General features: G+C 36.6%; 1 protein-coding gene across 7 annotated transcripts in view; it reads right to left on the bottom strand.

Annotated features, from left to right (window-relative positions):
- Positions 1-13,528, bottom strand: part of SCML2 (Scm polycomb group protein like 2) — a 90,611-nt gene that overhangs the window by 26,168 nt on the left and 50,915 nt on the right. The gene's annotated exons all lie outside the window — the stretch shown is intronic.

Here is a 13,528-nt window from a genome sequence, read left to right as displayed (position 1 = left end):
GAGATCATGACCTGAGCAGAAACCAAGAGTCTGATGCTTAATTGACTGAGCCACCCAGGCATCCGTGAACCTCAATTAAGCTAAGAAAAACTCTTAAAGGAAACCACAGGGGGTAGTTACTAGTGGAAAGGAAAACAAGGAAGCATGTTCCTGACACCACAGGAGGCATTTGGAAGCCAGAAGCCAGCTGAGGACTATGAATCTTCTCAGAAGAAGCAAGATAAAGATCAGATGGACATGGGACTCTGGTACCAACTACTCATTATACCTATTCCTTTCTCTGCTTCTCATTATCTAGGGCAGGGACACTGCTTCCAGATTAATTAGGTTCAAATCGAGATTTACCACAAAATAACTATGAGACCTTAGGCAAATTCTTTAAATTCAGCATGTGGTACATGGTAAATACATTCAATAAATGTTAACTGTTAAGTAGCAGCAGCATCACCACCACCACCAGCCCTGTCACTATTTTCATTCACCCTTCCCAGGCTCTGCAGGTGCTCCTGGCCCTCTTTTATCAATGGATAGGGTATTGGGGAAACCTTGTTGTCAATGCCTAGCAAATGCAAGAAAAAAGTTTCCTCCAAAGAAGGAACTCCTATTTACCTACATTCTGTCTAGCTAATACCTTCACTCCTACCTTTTACGACCAAACTTCTTGAAAGACTAGCCCATGTTCACTATTACGGCCATTTTCTTATTTTTCAACCCTCTGCAATTACACTTCCAGACAACTCTTTTTAGGGAACCTCTGGGTGCTAAGGTCACCCACAAACTCCTAACAGCACTAAACACTTTAGATAATGTCTTCTTTTTTAAATTCTTTATTGGCTATCACACAGCCACTCTCTCCTGGTCTTCCTTCTACTTGTCACTTTTCCTGTGGTGTTCCCCAGAATTAGCCACCTTCTCCCTACCCCCACCTCAGTTTTGAGTGCTTTAAGTTTACTCCCTTCATTTTAGCTACTGCCTACACATAATGATTGCCAAACTGCTTGCTCTTATGTTCTGCTGCCCACTTAAGTATTCATAAGCCACCCCCCACCCATCATAAGCCTCTCTCAAGTTTCAGAGCTGTGTTTTCAATAGCCAACTAGATAATCTAAATAGGCATCTCTTGGGACACCTGGGGGGCTCAGTTGGTTAAGCGTCTGACTCTTGGTTTCGGTTCAGGTCATGATCTCATGGGTCCTGGGACTGAGCCCTGCATTGAACTCTGCACTCAGTAGGGAGTCTGCTTCAAGATTCTTTCCCTCTGCCCCTCCCCCAACTCATGGGCGCATGTTCTCCTTCTCTCAAATACATAAATAAACCTTTAAATAGGCATCTCTGATTCAACATGTCCAAAACCAAAATTCACCATGCTTATCCATGATATGCTCTATCTTGAACAACATTACCTTTTACACTCAATTATCAAAAGTCAGAAATCTTGAAGACATCTTCGTACTCTTCCTCCATCCACATGTCTAACCAAGACTACCTAAGTATTTCCTAGTTGTATTCTTCTTTATGCCCATGAAATGACTTGGTTCAGATTCTCATGACTTCTCACATAAGCTATAACACTAGCCTCTAACCTGGCATTCCTGGCTGCCCTTTCCAATCCATACTCGATAGCACATAATCATGATCTTTCTAAAATACAAACTATATGTGGGGCACCTGGCTGGCTCAGTCTGAAGAGTATGTGACTCTTGATCTCAGGGTTGTGAGTTTGAGCTCCATGTGGGGCGTAGAGATTACTTAAATAAATAAAAAACTTAAAAAAAAGAATCCAAACTGTATGTCACTTTTCCTCTTAAAAATCTTCAGAAACACCTAAGTAACTCAGTCAGTTAAGTGTCCAACTCTTTGTTTTGGCTCAGGTCATGATCTCATGAGTTATGAGATCGAGCCCCGCATCAGGCTTCACTCTCAGCAGGGAGTCTGCTTGAAAATTCTCTCACTCTACCCCTCCTCCCACTTGCACATGGTCTGTCTCTCTCTCTCTCTCTCACTCACTCAAATAAATAAATCTTCAGTGATGCCACAACATCCATAGGCTAAAATCCAAACTCCTTGGCCTGGTGTCCAAGGCCCTCTACATATCTTCACAGCCTCATCTCCTCTATTCTCCAACTATCATTATAGATTCAGACATAATCATCTGTTTCAGGTCCCCTGACTGCCTTTGTAGAAGTTGATCCAAGCCTTCCCTCCCTTGTCAATGGCTTACCTACTATACATTTGAAACTCTGCTCAATTATCAGCACTGCAAAATTCTAGCACTAAATTCCCAGGCACACCATAGGACCTAAGGCTCATAAACTGCACATACTGCATGTATCTCTGGCAGCACAGATATTACAGCATCTTATCTTTACTTACATATCTATCTGTCCCACCACACTGTGAATTCCTTTAGGGGAAGCAACTATGTAAGTTCGAACCATTATTATACCTCCAATATCTGGTCTAATGCCTGCCACATAATGGCATCCAATAAATGTTTGTTAAATGAATAAATGTTTAATATCCAAGTTTTGTCTCTGGTCATATATTCCCATAGAAACAGTGCAGGTAGTTTATGCATTAAATAGACCACCATGGCTTGATCACAACATTTTACAATTTTCTTGGAAAAATATGCTTCACCTCAACAAAGTAGGTTACAGAGGGAACTCAACCTAATAAAGGCCATATATGAAAAACCCACAGCTGACATACACAATGGTGAAAAACTGAGAGCTTTTCCCCTAAGGTCAGGAATAAGATAAGGATGTCCACTCTTACCACTTTTATTCAACATAGTACTGGTAATCCTAGCTACAGCTATCACACAACAGCAACAAAAAATAAAAGGCATCCAAATTGGTAAGGAAGTAGTAAAACTTTCACTGTCTGCATATGACATGATAGTATATATAAAAACCCTAAAGACTCCACCAAAAAACTACTAGAACTGACATATGAATGCAGTAAGGTCATAGAATACACAATGTACAGAAATCCGTTGCATTTCTATACACTAAAAATGAGGTAGCAAAAAGAGAAATTAAGAAAACAATCCCATTTACAATTGCACCAAAAATAATAAATTCCTAGGAATAAACTTAACCAAGAAGGTGAAAAACCTGTACTCTGGAAACTATAAAATACTGATAAAAGAAATTGAAGATGACAAAAACAAATGGAAAGACAGTCCATGCTCATGGAATGGGAAAACCAGTATTGTTAAAATATCCATACTACCCAAAGCAATCCACAGATTTAATACAATCCCTATCAAAATACCAACAGCATTTTCCACAAAACTAGACCAAATAATCCTAAAATTTGTATGGAACCACAAAAGACCCCAAACAGCCAAAACAATTTTGAAAAAGAAGAACAGGGGCGCCTGGGTGGCTCAGTCATTAAGCGTCTGCCTTCGGCTCAGGTCATGATCCCAGGGTCCTGGGATCGAGTCCCACATCAGGCTCCTGGGATCGAGTCCCACATCAGGCTCCCTGCTCGGTGGAAAGCCTGCTTCTCCCTCTCCCACTCCCCCTGCTTGTGTTCCTGCTCTCGTGCTCTCTCTCTCTGTCAAATAAATAAATAAAATCCTTTAAAAAAAAAAAAAAGAAAGGAAAAAAAGAAGAACAGAACTAACTGGAAGTATCACAACCACAGATTTCAAGATATACTACAAAGCTGTAGCAATCAGAATAGTATGGTACTGGCAAAAAAATAAACACATAAATCAATGGAACAGAGTAGAGAGCCCAGAAATAAAACCACAATTATGTGGTCAATTAATCTTCAGCAAAGGAGGCAAGAATAAGCAATGGGAAAAGGACAGTCTCTTCTACAAATGGTGCTGGGAAAACTGGACAGCTACACGCAAAATAATGAAACTAAAAAAAAAAAAAAAGAATGAAACTAGACCACTTTCTTATATGGTACACAAAAATAAACTCAAAATGGATTAAAGATCTAAATCTGACATCTAAAACCATAAAAATCCCAGAGGAGAGCCCAGGCAGTAATTTCTCTGATACTGACCAGAGCAAATTTTTTTTAGATTTGTCTCCTGAGGCAAGGAAAACAAAAGCAAAATTAAACTATTGGGACTACCTCAAAATAAAAAGCTTCTGAATAGCAAAACAAACAATCAACAAAACGAAAGGCAACTGAATGGGAGAAGATATATGTAAATGATGTATCTGATAAGGGGTTAGTATACAAAATATATAAAGAACTTACACAACTCAACACCCCCAAAAACACAAATAATCCAATTAAAAAATGGGCAGAAGATATGAATAGGCATTTCTCCAAAGAAGACATACAAATGGCCAACAGACACGTGAAAAGATGCTCACCATCACTCACTATTGGGGAAATGCAAATCAAAACCACAATGAGATATCACCACACACCTGTCAGAATGGCTAAATACAAAAACACAAGAGACAAGTGTTGGTGAGGACATGGAGAAATAAAAACCGCTATGCACTGCTGGTGGTAATGCAAACTGGTGTAGCCACTCTGGAAGACAGTATGGAGGTTCCTCAAAAAATTAAAAATAGAATTACCATAGGATCCAGTAATTCTACTATTGGGCATTTATTCAAAAAACACAAAAACACTAATTCAAAAAATATATGCACCCTTATGTTTATTGCAGCATGATTTACAATAGCCAAATTATAGAACCAACTCAAGTGTCTACTGAGAGATGAACGGATAAAGATGATGTGATACACACACACACATATACACATACATATAATGGAATATTACTCAGCCATAAAAAAGAAAGAGATCTTGCCATCTGCGACAACATGGATGTATCTAGAGAGTATAAGGCTAAGTGAAATAAGTCAGTAAGAGAAAGACAAATACCATACGATTTCACACATGTGGAACTTAAGAAACAAAACAAAAAAGAGACAAACCAAAAAATAGACTCTTAACTATACAGAACAAATTGATGGTTACCAGAGAGGAGATGGGTGGGGGGATGGGTGAAATAGGTGAAGGGGATTAAGAGTTCACTTATGGTGGCTTCAAATACTAATCAACCAAGTTAAAAATCAATTTCTAGGATACACTTTATGAACCATGAGAGACTACGGACTCTGAAAAACAAACTGAGGGTTCTAGAGGGGAGGTGGGTGGGGGGATGCGTTAGCCTGGTGATGGGTATTAAAGAGGGCACATTCTGCATGGAGCCCTGGGTGTTATGCACAAACAATGAATCATGGAACACTACATCAAGAACTAATGATGTGATGTATGGTGATTAACATAACATGATAATAATAAAAAAATAAATGAAGGACTTCAAATCAAAATCACAATTTGGGGGCGCCTGGGTGGCTCAGTCAGTTAAACATCTGCCTTCCGCTCAGGTCATGATCCCAGGGTCCTGGGATCGAGCCCTGCATCGGGCTCCCTGCTCAGCGGGGAGTCTACTTATCCCTCTCCCTCTGCCTCTCCCTCTGCCACCTCGGGCTCTCTCTCGCTCTCACTCTCTCTCTCTCAAATAAATCTTAAAAAAAATCACAATTTGGTACCACTTTATACCCACTAAGATGCCTATTAAAAAGGAAAATAGTAAGTGCTGACAGAAATATGGAAAAATTGTAACCCCCATACATTGCTGGTGGGAATGTAAACTGATGCAGCTGCTGGGAAACAGTTTGGCAGTACCAGAAAACATTAACCATAGAATTCACATATGAACCAGCAATTCCATTCCTAGGTATACACCCCAAATAAATGAAAACAGGGACTCTAATAAGTACATGTACAGGGATGTTCACAGCAGTATTATTCACAGAAGCCAAAGGGCGAAAACAGCCCAAATGTACATCAACGAATAAATGGATAAACAAATGTGTTATACATGCATACAATGGAAATATTTTTCATCCGTAAGAGAATGAAGTATTGATACCTGAAATGGCATGAATGAATCTTGAAAACATTACACTAAGTGAAAGAAGCCAGACACAAAATCACAGACTGTATGATTCAATTTACATGAAATATCTAGAATAGGTAAATCTATAAAACAAAATACAGATTAGTGGTTACCAGGGGCAACAGGGAAGAGAGAATGGGAAGCAACTACTCAGTGGGTACAGGGTTTCCTTTTAGGGTGATGAAATGTTTTGAAATTAGATAAAGGTAGTAGCTGCACAACATTATGCATGTACTAAGTGACCCTAAATTGTGCATTTTAAAATGGCTAATTTTATGTTATGTGAATTTCACCTCATTTGAAAAAACAACACTGGGTAGAAAAAGGAAATGTGTATACTTCAAATGGGCCAGAGACTTTGCATATATTATTAAAATTTGTGTTTATAATTTTGTAAATCAAATATTATCTCCATTTTACATATAAAGAAATAGAGGCTCAGTGTGATAAGTAACATCTTTTAAAAAAAGATTTTATTTGTTTATCTGAGAGAGAGAGAGAGAAAGCGCACAAGCAGGGGGAGAGGCAGAGATAGAGCTGAGCAGGGAGCCCGATGCGGGACTCGATCCCAGGACCCCGAGACCATGACCTGAGCCAAAGGCAGACGCTTAACCAACAGAGCCACCCAGGCACCCTAAATAAATAAAATCTTAAAAAAATAAAAAAAATTAAAAATAAAATGAGATTCAAATTCAGGACTGTCTCACCAAAAAGCCCATGCTCTTTGCTGAAACTGAATACTATTTTTAATTAGTGAGGGGAAATAATGAAAGGACATGTCTTTCAATTAAAATATTTTCTTCTATAAACTTAGCAAAACAAAATGCAGAATTAAATAGTTGGGTAAACATTTCTTCAGGTTTATATTTGAGGGAGCTTATGTGTAAACCACAAATAAAAATATCTAAAGTACTACTAGAAATAAATTATCAACACGCCCTTAATAATCCAATGTTTAGGGGCTTTCCCTTTTTTCAATTCTCTTGGCTAAATAAACCCTTAAGAAAAAAAACTGCATCAAATATTGGAGGAGTACCTTCTTTACTCTAAATTTTCTTGTGAATTTTCTCAAAATCAAACATTTATAATGTAAACACATTTTATGTCTATTATTTACTAGAATAACAGTAAGAATACTTAAGTAGATAGGACCAAACCAATACAATTCTGTATACACAGAACAGAATACAACATATGCTTCTGAAGACATCCTCAGCTGGTCTCAGTGGCTACTGGCAATTAAGTAACATTTCTGATTTTTTAATTAAAATATTCTGAGGTTTATATACTGAAATATTAGCAGATGGCAAGAATACAAGCAATTTTTAGATTTTACTCTTATCACTTATCTTTGTTTTCTAAATGTTCTACAATACCAATTTTGTCATTAAAATATAAAATGCCCCAACAAAGATAAACCTAGCCACTTTTTTTTTTAAGATTTTTTATTTTTTTATATGAGAGACAGAGAGCATGAGAGGGAAGAGGGTCAGAGGGAGAAGCAGACTCCCTGCTGAGCAGGGAGCCAGATGCGGGACTCGATCCCCGGACTCCAGGATCGTGACCTGAGCCGAAGGCAGTCGCTTAACCAACTGAGCCACCCAGGCACCCAAACCTAGCCACTTTTTTGAATAACAGAACAAATCATATCCCCAAAGAAAACAATTATTCAACATAAGCATTATAATATTTTATTTTGATAAAAAGCCATACAACTTGTAGAGGCATACATGAATCCACTAAAAGTAACAGTAGAGACACCCATGCAGGCTCACTGGCAGGCATACTGGCAGTGATCTTTAGAATCTGCACCTGTCTCCAGCAGTTTCAGAATTAAAGAGCAGATACCCTCAGTAGCACAGGCTGACTCAGCAGAATGTAATTGTAAAAGCATCTCTATTGCCCAAGCAGTTGACCAATAGAAACACGTGGTCTGTACTTCCATTCATAGTAGCAGGTGTACTCTTGGTCTTGGTCAGACACCTCCCACAGGTATTTGCTTATCACTCTTCCTTTTATCGTTAAAGACCTCTAAGATACTTTTTCACTTTTCTCACTTTTCCTACCGTGCCCAAAACAAGTATAAGAGTTCTTTTTGAGACCCTCCCCGCCATTTCATTTTAAAAGTTTATTTGTTTTACAACTAATCATTACATGGAAAAAGGATGGCAAACAATGGAAAAGTTAAAACGGAAAACAAGGTCTCCAATTTTTAGTGGTAGCTGTCCCCAGTTTTTATGGAAATGGCACCTGTCTTTTCATATTTTAACCCTTGTTGGACCTATTCTAACTTGAATGTTCTGCCCAATTCCTTGCTCATTTACTAAAAAGAGATGGTTTAGTTGGCATGGTTGGCGTCCAATAGTGTGAACAAGTCCAGCCCTGTTGCCTTGGCTCCTCCATTGTCCTTCCTGAGTTTCGTTGATGACCCAAGTAGGTTTCCCTCTCAAAACCAAGAGCCACAGTTTGACAATATTAAAAATGCTTTAAACGTACAATAAGAGGTAATTCCCACGTATAAAAAATAAACCATTTACTCACAAAAGTAGAGATCTCATTTAGAAGAGTTTGTTTTGGGGGTCTGACAGAGCATCCCCATTTGGGAAATGCTGCTATGTCTTTTCTAGGAGGTTTTAAAAATTACATCTGGATAACTAAACCAAAACCAATATACTGAAAGGCTTTTGTAGCTTTGATTTGCTCTCGTCTCCCCCATTTCAATACAGGGCTTGGAGATCTAAGATAAACAGATTCAAAAAGAGAGAAGAAACTCTTCATACACCTTATAAAATATATCTTAACCTGCATAGAATATTCGATCTTAAGGTTACTGAAAACTTATAAAAATGCTACTGGGAAAAATATCCCAAATGCAATTAAAAGGTTAAAGGATAGCTCACTAACTTAAACAAAATACAAAAGTTTAGTTAAAGCTACTTACCTCTGTACCTAAATGACACTGCCTTTTTTCTTGGCATACATGCTAAATTAAAATGAAATCTAATTTAGCGGAATTTATAAGGTTTTCCTAACCTGTTATATAATTATATAAGTATTCAGTCTAGAAAGGAAATTAAAAAAAAAGGCAAGCAGCAGCTAGAAATCACAATTAAAATTTAGAAGGGTTTTAAGAGTGTTCTTTTAACAATACTTGCTGATCACAGATGCTTTGTAAACCGCTCCCTTCAGCTTCATGGGGGTGCTTCCCATGGAGACCATTATATTTCACAATTGCTACTCCTATCTATCTGCTCACTTCAAAAGAAACCAAGATTTTGGTTACAATGACATTAAAGAAGATGACAATTTCCAAAACCTGTAATATTTTCAGAAGAAAGTTCACATGAAAAGAAGTCACTTCAGCTGTTTTAGGCCAATTCATAACTCCTTTAACAATTCTGAGCTTTTAAAAGCCACTCAATTTTTAAATCATAGCATCTTTTTTCTTACCAAATGACTTCTCTAGAGTGACTTCCGTTATGCTGTTAAAAAAAATCATAGCAGTCACTGCTATAATTTCCACAAAACATATTAAATGTATTGACACAATATTTAATTAGTAAAATGTTATCTGCATTTCTGTATCATAAAAATACTTCTAAAAAGTCTCATATAACACTAATGAAAAATAGTGTCATATTCCTCAAGGCTATAGAAAAATATTTGACAATGCTCTTCATCACAGACTGGAGATTTAAATCGTCAATTTTGACTTACAATAGGGTTGTCCCTTTTTATTTTAAACCATTTTTATGGTAGAAATAACTAAAGACTAACTTTTCTCTTGTACCATATAACAGTTTTTAGAAATGACTGATCAAATAATAGTACCAACAATTTCAATAATTAATATTCAGAACAAAAAAGAATTTTTTTGAGATAACAGAAATGATTGGGATATTTAGTATACAAAAGCTAACAAAGCAGAAAGTGAATTTCTTTAACCATACTTCAACTACAATATAAAGAAACTTTTGGGGTAATTCCTACCTTTAGAAATATTCCAGAGAAACAAGTTGTTGCTAGATTTACCATTAAGGTGACTTAGGTTCCACTTGATAGCCTTTCTCCTTTACCAGAAATAAAAGTGCCTCTCTGGAGAAAGCGAGTTAACAACAAAGCCCATGTTGCCAGAGCAAGCCTGGATTTCTAGCAAATGGGGATGAAGCTATTTGCATTTGCTGGTTTAAGGGGAGGAGGCAAAGGAGGAGGGCCTAAGAAGACTGTTAAAGTAATTCGCATATTGTCTATGGGCTGTATGGACAGTGATCATCAGTCACCTACTCAAACTTCCTTCAGTCCTGCCTTCAGAGAACTAAAGGTTACCCTGGGTCAGAGAATCTGGAAAGAAATGAGAAGACATGCAAAATCTAACTGCTAACCCATTGCATCTATAGACAAAGTTATCCCCGTTGGACCATATGTCCTAAAACCAAGACATTTCAAAAGTCTCAAAAGAACTTGTTAAAATATATCACAGAATAGAAAAAAGAAAGAAGCTCCAGGCTCTGCTTGCAATTATTGCAGTATTTAGCTGAAATACTCAAAACAGAGAAAGGACATTTGTTGGGGTTTTTTTTCCCAAGATACTTCTTTGCATCACAATAGCCATCTCATTTGCACAAGCAAAACATTTGTTCCAAGCTGTTAATACGTAAAAGAAAATATCAGCTGTTTTAAATTTCATGGCTTTTGAGTGAATAATTTGGGTGATAGCATTTCTATTTCCTTTATACCAAACAAGAAGAATACTAAATTAAGTATAATAGTCTGTATTTTACCATAAGCTACACTAAGGGCAAAAATCTAAACAAATGCTTAAGTGTTCATTCAGAAGCTTTCTGGTGGGACTGACACACCTTGAACTTTTTACAGCCTTAGTTATATGTATCTCTGTTTCTTTTGACCCACTATAACATAAAGGAAAAATGCTGCTTCATGTGGTTTTTACTAAACATACACAGTCCTATAAAAAGGAAAAAAGTTGGTAAAGATACATCCTAAAAACTATAAAATCTTAATTTTAAAACTTAGAGAAAAGTGAAGCCCAAGTTACAGAAACCACATACAACTCTATGCACATCTGCACAAAAAGCAAAAGCAGCCATAATTTCTTGTTTTGTTTCTTAAAAAAAATGAGAATGAGGTGGGGGTGGGGAAGAGAGCACTTGTTTGCTCAATGGAAGCTTTGAAATGCTTCTCAAAAGACTAACTTTGAAACGGTTCAATTGGAAAATGCTACATGGGAAGGGCTTTACAAAATAAGATCACTATATAAAATGACTAGTTGCATTTTTTAAAACGATCAAAAGTTTAGATTTTAAAACCCACACTCCTAAATGTTTTTTACACTCCTAAAATTTTAATCAAAAAATCCCTAAACCATATATATACACACCACGTACACACCACGTACATACACACACCCCCCTCACAAAATAAACCAGCATTCAAAGCAGCAGCTAACAGTGCCCAAGATAATCACATTTAAAATCTGTTCAACACATTTTACTTTAATCTTAAGAAGAAAGTTCCTATTCATACAATTTATGTCTGAATTACCAACAAAGAAAATCTAATATGCCAGTTCTATCAAATATCATCAAAAGTGTTTTACAAAGTTGTGAAAGAAATGCCATGTTACCACTGAGTCCCACCTAGAAATTAAAGCTTTTTCTGTGAGAGTTGGGGGGGGGGGGGGGGGGCAGGAAACCCAATAGTTAAAGGATTTTATCAAGAAATGAGTTAAGATAGTCACTGATAGGCCACAGTACCACTAGACAGGAATGCTTCCTGATTCTAGGTTTTTCCCTCCTCCACAGTTCCCTCTGGACCAGAGGAATTCCTCTAAACCCTTGCAACTTTATACTCAAAGCATCTGGAAGTTTGCTGCCCTCCTTCCTGGGCTGTATGGTCACAGCTGCTTAAAAAATTAGGCTATAAGATGACACTTCACACCAGTGTAGGTCATTAATTTATAATCAATAATGCATAAATCTGAAGCTAAGTTAAATAAAACTAATTCACTAATGTTTTAGAAATTATGTAAGTTCAAAGTTTAATATTCATAGTTAACTTTAAAAGTATTTAAGTGCCTCTAAAGCCAGGTAGAATGGTTTACAACATAGCAATTTATATTTAAAAAAAAAACAACTTTGAATTTCCCACAATATGAGAAAAAAGTTAATATTAGGGCAAATTTTTATAAGAATCCTCTGCTTCTGGGAATGCCTGGGTGGCTCAGTCGGTTAATAGGCTGCCTTTGGCTCAGGTCATGATCTCAGGGTCCTGGGATAGAGCCCCACAGGGAGCCCACAGGGAGCCGGCTTCTCTCTCTCCCTCTGCACCCCCCACCCACGTGCTCTCTCAAATAAATAAAATCTTAAAAAAAAAAAAAGAATCTTCTGCTTCTGAGTATTTCCAATTTCTCAAGACTAGACACCTACATTTACTGTGTTTATAAATAAAATAGTAACCTATTTGTTTAGAAGCTTTCCTAAACAAAGGAAAAATTTAACTATTAAATAAAAAAAAAATCACACATTGCCTTTAAAATACTGGTAGTTCCAGTTCTGATTCTAAGTTGCTGGATTTCAGGTCTTGCTCTTTCATGTATTAAATATGTGGACTTTAATGAGATGACTGGCTATAAATCCTATAACTATATGTGCCAGAGACAAAAGAAGGGCAATGTGAGAATAAATCAATAGTTTAAAGAACATTCTTAAATTTCTATTATTTTTCTCAGAGAGAACCAAGATATAAAATACAAAGAAGGTGGGGAACAAGTTGAAACAGAAAACAGCAAGATCAGATAAATTATTCAAGAAGAAAAAATCTACAATGGGCCTTATTTTAGTTTACTTGACTCAGCCTTCTTTAAGTTGTCAAGAACATAGTAGCACACATACTTCTTTCCTCTTTCTCACCAGATACCCTGTACAGGTCTCCAGAATAAATCTGATGAGCAGTGACAGCACCAACCAGAGGTGAAGGGCTTTGAAAGATTGTAGGGTCATAACAAGGGCCAAGAAAGGAAAACTTAAATAAACAAGAGAAAAAAAAGCCACATAGCTTGCTGAATTTTCTACCCAAGGTATGTTTCCCAGTGGATTCTTCTACCAATGATAAGCATGAAAAGAACTTGGCTGTTTCTGATTATAGAAGTGTTTACACAGGGAGAAAAAAAAATTCGTTAGTCTAAGTTTTAAAGTATATTAAACTTTACTACTATTCTTGAAAAGAAAAAAGCCAGTAAAGCTTAAATAAGTAGTTTTTTTAATGTAAAGTCAAATCAAGTGGCATTCATGGATGCCTCATTACATTTCTTTAAGAAACTATGAAAGTTAATTATCTTTAGTCATTAGGTATTTTAAAAAGCTTTAAGTGTTATATCTTAAAAAAATGTTGGAAAAGCAGTTATATAAAGATCGAAAACCAAACATTTCCAGTGTAAGAAATATTCAAAATGAACAAAAACAATACAGATTTTTAAAAATTTATGAAATTCAATTATTTGTGTGCCTTTTAAAATTATTTAGCTAAGACCCTTACTTTAGACCCTTAAATTAT

The sequence above is a fragment of the Zalophus californianus genome, chromosome X, assembly GCF_009762305.2.
Source record: "Zalophus californianus isolate mZalCal1 chromosome X, mZalCal1.pri.v2, whole genome shotgun sequence".
Classification (NCBI taxonomy): domain Eukaryota; kingdom Metazoa; phylum Chordata; class Mammalia; order Carnivora; family Otariidae; genus Zalophus; species Zalophus californianus.
Note: the sequence above shows the minus strand (reverse complement) of the source record. Positions and strands in the feature narration are given on the sequence as shown.